We start from the raw sequence: 11,227 nt of genomic DNA on the forward strand, positions 1-11,227 counted from the left end.
ATCAGTAGAATTGTGTGTTAAATAGATACTTTTACAGACATTGATAAGTGTCATTGTCAAATTTATTATCTCTGGATTCTAGGTACCCAACTTGAAAAAGCCTTTTTTCTTGTAAAAGTATTTGTTGTAGTAAAAAATTCAGCCCCTATTTCCATTTCTGCTCTAGAGAAATCCTACATCAACCTTTTTACAAATTAAAACTATTTTTTTTTTGTCATTGCCCATGAAGATTGTGTCCATTTCTGTTTTCACTGGTTACTGGTAACTGACATTCTGCATAGTAATTGTTGTATTATTATGTATACTGGGAAGACTATGAATTGGTTTAAGCACAGCTTTTTTCATGCATGCTTTTACATGTGATATATGTGTGCAAGAAGATATTAGGATGTTGACAGCCATTTTATATATTGATTGAAATTTTGATTGTATTTAACATGAACTGGTCTCTGTTGCAAAACCATGTGGGTTAATATGGGTGTAAATCTAAAATTATGTCTTTGTATAGCAAACTGCAACCATAGTTAAATATACTCTGTGTATACAAATTTCTTCAATTTGTCAGGAGCTTTTTTTCTGGTATTTAAAGGTCAGTGTTTCCATGGGCACGTGATTGTATTTGCGGCCGTCCTTGTAATGGCTTGGTGCATTGACAGTAGCATTTTACCTTGGTGATTCTTCGTCCTTGTCAATACAACCAAGCAATAAATCCTGGTCTGATGATTTAAAAATGTGCCATTGCATTGAAGTGTGCATTAAAAATTGTACAGAGTACAGGTTTAATACACTTACATGTATTTCCCATTCCTGGAAGTACCAGAGAAGTAATCGCAATGGCAAACGCATGTTCATGGAAACACAGAAATACACAGGTCTGTCTGACCCACCATGTCAATTTTACATAGTTATATATGCTTGCTGACAACGAACAAGATTACCCTTTAAACCGTATATTATGATAATGTTTAGATAATTTTTTTCATATGTTCTTTTCATAGTCTTCTTAGTTTGAAAATTGGTGAATGTTCGGAAACACCAGTGATGTAACTTCCAGGTTGTATCTAATATAGATGTGTGTTCGTTTCATGTGAAATTTTAAGTCAACTTTTGTTGACAGCATTCATAGCCTGATGTTAAGACAATGAACTTCATTCTTCCACTTGATTATTTCTTTTTTGGGAATGAGCCGTCTTGTCCCACTGTATTTCCATATTGTGCCAATTTGCAAATACAGATGCAATATATTTATAGATATGCAAAACCTATATTCATTGTTTGTGCATTTGTTAGGTTATGTACAAATTAAAATATAGATAATGGATCATAACATTTGAATTATTTTGGGATGTGTTATTCATGTATGCCAAAAGTTAATCATGATGAAATGCTTTTACCCTCCTGTCACATTAACAGGAAATCTTATTAGAATATCATTTACATGTGGTATATGCTATATTTAGTTGTTATTGTGCAATTTCTCTCAGAGTTGTTATTCCTGCTTCAGATCACCACCTTAACTTCTTTGTGTCTGAAATTGTGGCAAAAATAACTGTTTGCTTGTGTTTGTCTTCATCTGTTGTGGATTTGTATATACTACTGTGGTACAAACATGCCCATGCTGCATGAAAATAAGTGAAGGTTTGCAAGGAAGATGTGTTAGTACTTAGTGGGACATATTTTGCAAATAGATGTAAAAAGTTCTTAAGTATTTTTTCACATTTCGTGACTTGCATAAGGAGGGTTGTTTACAAAGTATCTTATAGCTAAGTATTATTGAAAGACCACAAAAAGCAGGGCTAAATTTTAGGTGTATTACATGGAGGTATCTAATGGAGAAGTAGAAAGGACAACTGTGAAAAAGATTGTTGTGGTACATATACTATATGTTCCAGGTTTACTGAGTGTTAGACAGTAATTTTAGTCTACCTGTCCAGTCTAGGGGCTTGTCGGCAGACCATCATGTGTATTCAGTGTATGTAGGTTATGTATTAAGGTTCTTCTGTGCAGATGCAGTATTCATGAATTGTCAACATCTCATGGCAGAAACCAGAACTTTTATCATTTTAGGTTTAGCTGGTGTAATTATGAACGAATATTTGATGTACATGTAATAAAAGTTTTAACGCATGACATACTGTTTCGGCTTTTGGTGATTGTGTCATCCGTTACTCTGCATGGTGATAATAGACATTTACAGCAAAGTTAAGAAATAAATGACTACAATGTAAATATTTGCTGCAAACTGTTATCAGTATAAACAGCATACTCCTTACAGCACATGCGCGGCGCTCTACGCTCGCTTTACATCACCGCCACCACGAGACCAGCTTGAGTTTGAGAGCCTGTTAGATGTTCGTACATGTAGTCTTGTTCAGGCTTAGCCTCAGCACTTGTCTCTCCTTGTGCAGAACTATTTGATTAACATGGGTTGGTTGTATTTTCTGACATCACTTCCTGCCACATCACCATAATTCCAACCCAGTGACCTCGGCATTGTTAAAGATTTTTGCACAAATGTTTGCTATTGGTGGCAGTGATGGTAAGTGTAAGGTTGAGAGTGACGCATGCCCCGTGGGAAGTATGTATAACAAGCTCTACATAAAGTGATCTGCAGTTACGTTTGGTTGATCCAGTGAGCCAAGTCAGTAGAGTCCTTTAGTTAGAAGTTACAAGTACTAACTTGTAATTTCAAATCAGAATTAGTTTAGCTATTCTAGTTTGAAGTTACAAGCTACAAGAACTAAAGGTCTATAAAAGGTCTCAGACAAATGACAAAAACAGTAAAACCTTCATCCTGATTCGGTTTCCTCCAATTAATGGCACTTTTAAGTCTTTTTTTTATGTTGTAAAAATTGAAAGCATACTATAGCAGCTAGTTCATCTTTATTTGTCTTATGGTAGCCTCCCTATGGTGTTTCCTCAGCATTGTACAGTGGCTAGTTCATCTTTATTTGTCTTGTGGTAGCCTCCCTATGCTGTTTCCTCAGCAATGTACATCAATTTATCTTTGCTTCTCTTGTGGTAGCCTCCCTGTGGTGTTTCCTCAGCATTATACACCAGCTAGTTCATCTTTATTTGTCTTGTGGTAGCCTCCCTATGGTGTTTCCTCAGCATTGTATAGCAGCTAGTTTATCTTTATTTGTCTTGTGCTAGCCTCCCTATGGTGTTTCCTTAGCATTATACACCAGCTAGTTCATCTTTATTTGTCTTATGGTAGCCTCCGTATGGTGTTTCCTCAGCATTATACAGCAGCTAGTTCATCTTTATTTGTCTTGTGGTAGCCTCCTTATGGTGTTTGCTCAGCATTGCATAGCACCTAGTTCATCTTTATTTGTCTTATGTTAGCCTCCCTATGGTGTTTTCTCAGCATTATACAGCAGTTCATCTTTATTTGTTTTGTGGTAGCCCCCCTATGGTGTTTCCTCAGCATTATACAGCTGCTAGTTCATCTTTATTTGTCTTATGGTAGCCTCCCTATGGTGTTTCCTCAGCATTATACAGCAGCTAGTTCATCTTTATATGTGTTGTGGTAGCCTCCCTATGGTGTTTCCTCAGCATTGTACAGCAGTTCATCTTTATTTGTTTTGTGGTAGCCCCCCTATGGTGTTTCCTCAGCATTATACAGCTGCTAGTTCATCTTTATTTTTCTTGTGGTAGCCTCCCTATGGAGTTTCTTCAGCATTATACAGCGGCTAGTTCATCTTTATATGTCTTGTGGTAGCCTCCCTATGGTGTTTCCTCAGCATTATACAGCGGCTAGTTCATCTTTATATGTCTTGTGGTAGCCTCCTTATGGTGTTTCCTTAGCATTATACACCAGCTAGTTCATCTTTATTTTCTTATGGTAGCCTCCCTATGGTGTTTCCTCAGTATCTTATAGCAGCTAGTTCATCTTTATATGTCTTGTGGTAGCCTCCCTATGGTGTTTCCTCAGCATCTTATAGCAGCTAGTTCATCTTTATTTGTCTTGTGGTAGCCTCCCTATGGTGTTTCCTCAGCATTATACAGCGGCTAGTTCATCTTTATATGTCTTGTGGTAGCCTCCCTATGGTGTTTCCTTAGCATTATACAGCAGTTCATCTTTATTTGTCTTATGGTAGCCTCCCTATGGTGTTTCCTCAGCATTGTACAACACTTCATCTTTATTTTTCTTGTGGTAGCCTCCCTATGGAGTTTCTTCAGCATTATACAGCGGCTAGTTCATCTTTATATGTCTTGTGGTAGCCTCCCTATGGTGTTTCCTCAGCATTATACAGCGGCTAGTTCATCTTTATATGTCTTGTGGTAGCCTCCTTATGGTGTTTCCTTAGCATTATACACCAGCTAGTTCATCTTTATTTTCTTATGGTAGCCTCCCTATGGTGTTTCCTCAGTATCTTATAGCAGCTAGTTCATCTTTATATGTCTTGTGGTAGCCTCCCTATGGTGTTTCCTCAGCATCTTATAGCAGCTAGTTCATCTTTATTTGTCTTGTGGTAGCCTCCCTATGGTGTTTCCTCAGCATTATACAGCGGCTAGTTCATCTTTATATGTCTTGTGGTAGCCTCCCTATGGTGTTTCCTTAGCATTATACAGCAGTTCATCTTTATTTGTCTTATGGTAGCCTCCCTATGGTGTTTCCTCAGCATTGTACAACACTTCATCTTTATTTGTTTTGTGGTAGCCCCCCTATGGTGTTTCCTCAGCAGTATACAGCGGCTAGTTCATCTTTATTTGTCTTATGGTAGCCTCCCTATGGTGTTTCCTCAGCATTGTACAGTGGCTATTTCATCTTTATATGTCTTGTGGTAACCTCCCTCTGCTGTTTCCTCAGCATTATACAGCGGCTAGCTCATCTTTATTTGTCTTATGGTAGCCTCCCTATGGTGTTTCCTCAGCATTGTAGAGCAGTTCATCTTTATTTGTTTTGTGGTAGCCCCCCTATGGTGTTTCCTCAGCATTGTACAGCAATTCATCTTTATTTGTCTTATGTTAGCCTCCCTATGGTGTTTCCTCAGCATTGTATAGCAGCTAGTTTATCTTTATTTGTCTTGTGGTAGCCTCCGTATGGCGTTTCCTTAGCATTATACACCAGCTAGTTCATCTTTATTTTCTTATGGTAGCCTCCCTATGGTGTTTCCTCAGCATTATACAGCAGCTAGTTCATCTTTATATGTCTTGTGGTAGCCTCCCTATGGTGTTTCCTCAGCATTATACAGCAGCTAGTTCATCTTTATATGTCTTGTGGTAACCTCCCTTTGGTGTTTCCTCAGCATTATACAGCAGTTAGTTCATCTTTATATGTCTTGTGGTAGCCTCCCTATGGTGTTTCCTTAGCATTATACACCAGCTAGTTCATCTTTATATGTCTTGTGGTAGCCTCCCTATGGTGTTTCCTCAGCATTATACAGCAGCTAGTTCATCTTTATATGTCTTGTGGTAGCCTCCCTATGGTGTTTCCTCAGCATTATACAGCAGCTAGTTCATCTTTATATGTCTTGTGGTAACCTCCCTATGGTGTTTCCTCAGCATTATACAGCAGCTAGTTCATCTTTATATGTCTTGTGGTAGCCTCCCTATGGTGTTTCTTCAGCATTGTACAGCAGTTAGTTCATCTTTATTTGTCTTGTGGTAGCCTCCCTATGCTGTTTCCTCAACAATATACAGCAGCTAGTTCATCTTTATTTGTCTTATGGTAGCCTCCCTATGCTGTTTCCTCAGCATTGTACAGCAATTCATCTTTATTTGTCTTGTGGTAGCCTTCCTATGGTGTTTCCTCAGCAGTATACAGCGGCTAGTTCATCTTTATTTGTCTTGTGGTAACCTCCCTATGGTGTTTCCTCAGCATTATACAGCAGCTAGTTCATCTTTATATGTCTTGTGGTACCCTCCCTATGGTGTTTCCTCAGCATTGTACAGCAGTTTATCTTTATTTGTCTTATGGTAGCCTCCCTAAGGTGTTTCCTCAACAATATACAGCGGCTAGTTTCTCTTTTTTTTCTTATTGTAGCCTCCCTATGGGGTTTCCTCAACATTGTACAGCAGTTCATCTTTATTTGTCTTATGGTAGCCTCCCTAAGGTGTTTCCTCAACAATATACAGCGGCTAGTTTCTCTTTTTTTTCTTATTGTAGCCTCCCTATGGTGTTTCCTCAACATTGTACAGCAGTTCATCTTTATTTGTCTTATGGTAGCCTCCCTAAGGTGTTTCCTCAACAATATACAGCGGCTAGTTTCTCTTTTTTTTTTTTCTTATTGTAGCCTCACTATGGTGTTTCCTCAGCATCTTATAGCAGTTAGTTCATCTTTATTTGTCTTGTGGTAGCCTCCCTATGGTGTTTCCTCAGCATTGTACAGCAATTCGTGTTTCCTCAACAATATACAGCGGCTAGTTCCTCTTTTTTTTTCTTATGGTAGCCTCCCTATGGTGTTTCCTCAGCATTGTACAGCAGCTAGTTCATCTTTATTTGTCTTGTGGTAGCCTCCCTATGGTGTTTCCTCAGCATTGTATAGCAGCTAGTTCATCTTTATTTGTCTTATGGCAGCCTCCCTATGGTGTTTCCTCAGCATTGTACAGCAATTCATCTTTATTTTTCTTATGGTAGCCTCCGTATGGTGTTTCCTCAGCATTGTACAGCGGCTAGTTCATCTTTATTTGTCTTATGGTAGCCTCCCTATGGTGTTTCTTCAGCATTGTACAGCAATTCATCTTTATTTGTCTTATGGTAGCCTCCCTATGGTGTTTCCTGAACAATATACAGCGGCTAGTTCCTCTTTATTTTTCTAATGGGAGCCTCCCTATGGTGTTTCCTCAGCATTGTACAGCGGCTATTTCATCTTTATTTGTCTTATGGTAGCCTCCCTATGGTGTTTCTTCAGCATTGTACAGCAATTCATCTTTATTTGTCTTGTGGTAGCCTCCCTATGGTGTTTCCTCAACAATATACAGCGGCTAGTTCCTCTTTATTTGTCTTGTGGTAGCCTCCCTGTGGTGTTTCCTCAGCATTGTACAGCGGCTATTTCATCTTTTTATGTCTTGTGGTAGCCTCCCTATGGTGTTTCCTCAGCATTGTACAGCGGCTATTTCATCTTTTTATGTCTTGTGGTAGCCTCCCTATGGTGTTTCCTCAGCATTGTATAGCAGCTAGTTCATCTTTATTTGTCTTGTGGTAGCCTCCCTATGGTGTTTCCTCAGCATTGTACAGCGGCTATTTCATCTTTTTATGTCTTGTGGTAGCCTCCCTATGGTGTTTCCTCAGCATTGTATAGCAGCTAGTTCATCTTTATTTGTCTTGTGGTAGCCTCCCTATGGTGTTTCCTCAGCATTGTACAGCGGCTATTTCATCTTTTTATGTCTTGTGGTAGGCTCCCTATGGTGTTTCCTCAGCATTGTATAGCAGCTAGTTCATCTTTATTTGTCTTGTGGTAGCCTCCCTATGGTGTTTCCTCAGCATTGTACAGCAATTTCTCTTTTTTTTCTTATGGTAGCCTCCCTATGGTGTTTCCTCAACATTGTACAGCGGCTAGTTCATCTTTATATGTCTTGTGGTAGCCTCCCTATGGTGTTTCCTCAGCATCTTATAGCAGCTAGTTCATCTTTATATGTCTTGTGGTAGCCCCCCTATGGTGTTTCCTCAGCATTGTACAGCGGCTATTTCATCTTTTCATGTCTTGTGGTAGCCTCCCTATGGTGTTTCCTCAGCATTGTATAGCAGCTAGTTCATCTTTATTTGTCTTGTGGTAGCCTCCCTATGGTGTTTCCTCAGCATTGTACAGCAGTTCATCTTTTTTTTTCTTATGGTAGCCTCCCTATGGTGTTTCCTCAACATTGTACAGTGGCTAGGTCATCTTTATATGTCTTGTGGTAGCCTCCCTATGGTGTTTCCTCAGCATCTTATAGCAGCTAGTTCATCTTTATTTGTCTTGTGGTAGCCTCCCTATGGTGTTTCCTCAGCATTGTACAGCAATTCATTTTTATTTGTCTTATGGTGGCCTCCCTATGGAGTTTCCTCAACAATATACAGCGGCTAGTTCCTCCTTATTCTTCTTGTGGTAGCCTGCCTATGATGTTTCCTCAGCATTGTACAGCAATTCATCTTTATTTGTCTTGTGGTAGCCTCCCTATGCTGTTTACTCAGCATTGTATAGCAGCTAGTTCACCTTTTTTTTTGTCTTATGGTAGCCTCCCTCTGGTGTTTTCTCAGCATTATACAGCGGCTAGTTTCTCTTTATTTTTCTTATGGTAGCCTCCCTATGGTGTTTCCTCAGTATTGTACAGCGGCTAGTTCATCTTTATATGTCTTATGGTAGCCTCCCTATGGTGTTTCCTCAGCATTGTACAGCGGCTATTTCATCTTTTTATGTCTTGTGGTAGCCTCCCTATGGTGTTTCCTCAGCATTGTACAGCGGCTATTTCATCTTTTTATGTCTTGTGGTAGCCTCCCTATGGTGTTTCCTCAGCATTGTATAGCAGCTAGTTCATCTTTATTTGTCTTGTGGTAGCCTCCCTATGGTGTTTCCTCAGCATTGTACAGCGGCTATTTCATCTTTTTATGTCTTGTGGTAGCCTCCCTATGGTGTTTCCTCAGCATTGTATAGCAGCTAGTTCATCTTTATTTGTCTTGTGGTAGCCTCCCTATGGTGTTTCCTCAGCATTGTACAGCGGCTATTTCATCTTTTTATGTCTTGTGGTAGGCTCCCTATGGTGTTTCCTCAGCATTGTATAGCAGCTAGTTCATCTTTATTTGTCTTGTGGTAGCCTCCCTATGGTGTTTCCTCAGCATTGTACAGCAATTTCTCTTTTTTTTCTTATGGTAGCCTCCCTATGGTGTTTCCTCAACATTGTACAGCGGCTAGTTCATCTTTATATGTCTTGTGGTAGCCTCCCTATGGTGTTTCCTCAGCATCTTATAGCAGCTAGTTCATCTTTATATGTCTTGTGGTAGCCCCCCTATGGTGTTTCCTCAGCATTGTACAGCGGCTATTTCATCTTTTCATGTCTTGTGGTAGCCTCCCTATGGTGTTTCCTCAGCATTGTATAGCAGCTAGTTCATCTTTATTTGTCTTGTGGTAGCCTCCCTATGGTGTTTCCTCAGCATTGTACAGCAGTTCATCTTTTTTTTTCTTATGGTAGCCTCCCTATGGTGTTTCCTCAACATTGTACAGTGGCTAGGTCATCTTTATATGTCTTGTGGTAGCCTCCCTATGGTGTTTCCTCAGCATCTTATAGCAGCTAGTTCATCTTTATTTGTCTTGTGGTAGCCTCCCTATGGTGTTTCCTCAGCATTGTACAGCAATTCATTTTTATTTGTCTTATGGTGGCCTCCCTATGGAGTTTCCTCAACAATATACAGCGGCTAGTTCCTCCTTATTCTTCTTGTGGTAGCCTGCCTATGATGTTTCCTCAGCATTGTACAGCAATTCATCTTTATTTGTCTTGTGGTAGCCTCCCTATGCTGTTTACTCAGCATTGTATAGCAGCTAGTTCACCTTTTTTTTTGTCTTATGGTAGCCTCCCTCTGGTGTTTTCTCAGCATTATACAGCGGCTAGTTTCTCTTTATTTTTCTTATGGTAGCCTCCCTATGGTGTTTCCTCAGTATTGTACAGCGGCTAGTTCATCTTTATATGTCTTATGGTAGCCTCCCTATGTTGTTTCCTCAGCATCTTATAGCAGCTAGTTCATCTTTATTTGTCTTGTGGTAGCCTCCCTATGGTGTTTCCTCAGCATTGTACAGCAGTTAGTTCATCTTTATTTGTCTTATGGTAGCCTCCCTATGGTGTTTCCTCAACAATATACAGCGGCTAGTTCCTCTTTATTTTCTTATGGTAGCCTCCCTATGGTGTTTCCTCAGTATCTTATAGCAGCTAGTTCATCTTTATATGTCTTGTGGTAGCCTCCCTATGGCGTTTCCTCAGCATCTTATAGCAGCTAGTTCATCTTTATTTGTCTTGTGGTAGCCTCCCTATGGTGTTTCCTCAGCATTGTACAGCAATTCATCTTTATTTGTCTTATGGTGGCCTCCCTATGGTGTTTCCTCAACAATATACAGCGGCTAGTTCCTCCTTATTCTTCTTGTGGTAGCCTCCCTATGGTGTTTCCTCAGCATTGTACAGCAGTTAGTTCATCTTTATTTGTCTTGTGGTAGCCTCCTTATGGTGTTTCCTCAGCATTGTATAGAAGCTAGTTCATCTTGATTTGTCTTGTGGTAGCCTCCCTATGGTGTTTCCTCAGCATTGTATAGCAGTTAGTTCATCTTTATTTGTCTTGTGATAGCCTCCCTATGGTGTTTCCTCAGCATTGTAGAACAGTTAGTTCATTTTTATTTATCTTGTGGTAGCCTCCCTATGGCGTTTCCTCACATGACACCAAAGGCTCCAAAAACATGACGTCCTCCCCAGATAGAGCTGAGAACACACCAAAGGCTCTACTTCAATTATACCCTGGGAACAACACATTCCTCTCCTGTGAGAGCGATGCACAGTCAAGGCATTTCAATGTTAATTGAACAACTGATTTCACCTAAATGTCTGGCGTGTAAAAATGTGCTTTTACAAGCATGTAAATGGCTTAAAATGAACATTTTGATGCCAAGACTTAAGCTTTTTTTTAAATAGTAAATGAATCAAACTGCACAGTAAAGAACGTTTCAGTGGCTCTATATAGTGGATGAATAAAGTAAAATGTGGGTCTAGAAAAATGCTAAAACTCTATTGAAATTGCAGTAATTATACCAGATTTTCTGGGTTTAATCACCACCTGTGTGTTCCTGATTTCGTCAATTTCACTACATTTTTGTGATGGATACCATCTTGTTTTCTCCACCTGCTGCGAAGAGCAGTGCAACTATTTTACCTCGTCCATGTAAATGGACTCCTGTGATATTTAAAAATGCTCACCTTAATCATAATCACTGACTGTTGGAATTTGAAAATACGTAGTATCGGTGGCACACTAAATGAATAAAGTAAACCAAAAAAGAAAAGTTCACATAGAAGAGGCGTTATCATCTGCCTGTGCTCAGCACGTTATATGTACAATATATGTGTAGAGATTGAGTACATCTACATGACCGCTCCTTTGGCACCGACACTTCGAGGGATATATGGGTAAAGGGACTGAACTCTGTCAAGCATTTTAAAATCAATGCTGTAGTAGGGCGCTGAGCTGACCTTGACCGAGATGTGAATCACAGCAGACATCAAAGCGGATCTCACCTGCCGTACTCAGGTGTGTCGTCTCAACTGATCA

This window comes from Liolophura sinensis, chromosome 1, assembly GCF_032854445.1.
Source record: "Liolophura sinensis isolate JHLJ2023 chromosome 1, CUHK_Ljap_v2, whole genome shotgun sequence".
Taxonomy (NCBI): Eukaryota; Metazoa; Mollusca; class Polyplacophora; order Chitonida; family Chitonidae; genus Liolophura; species Liolophura sinensis.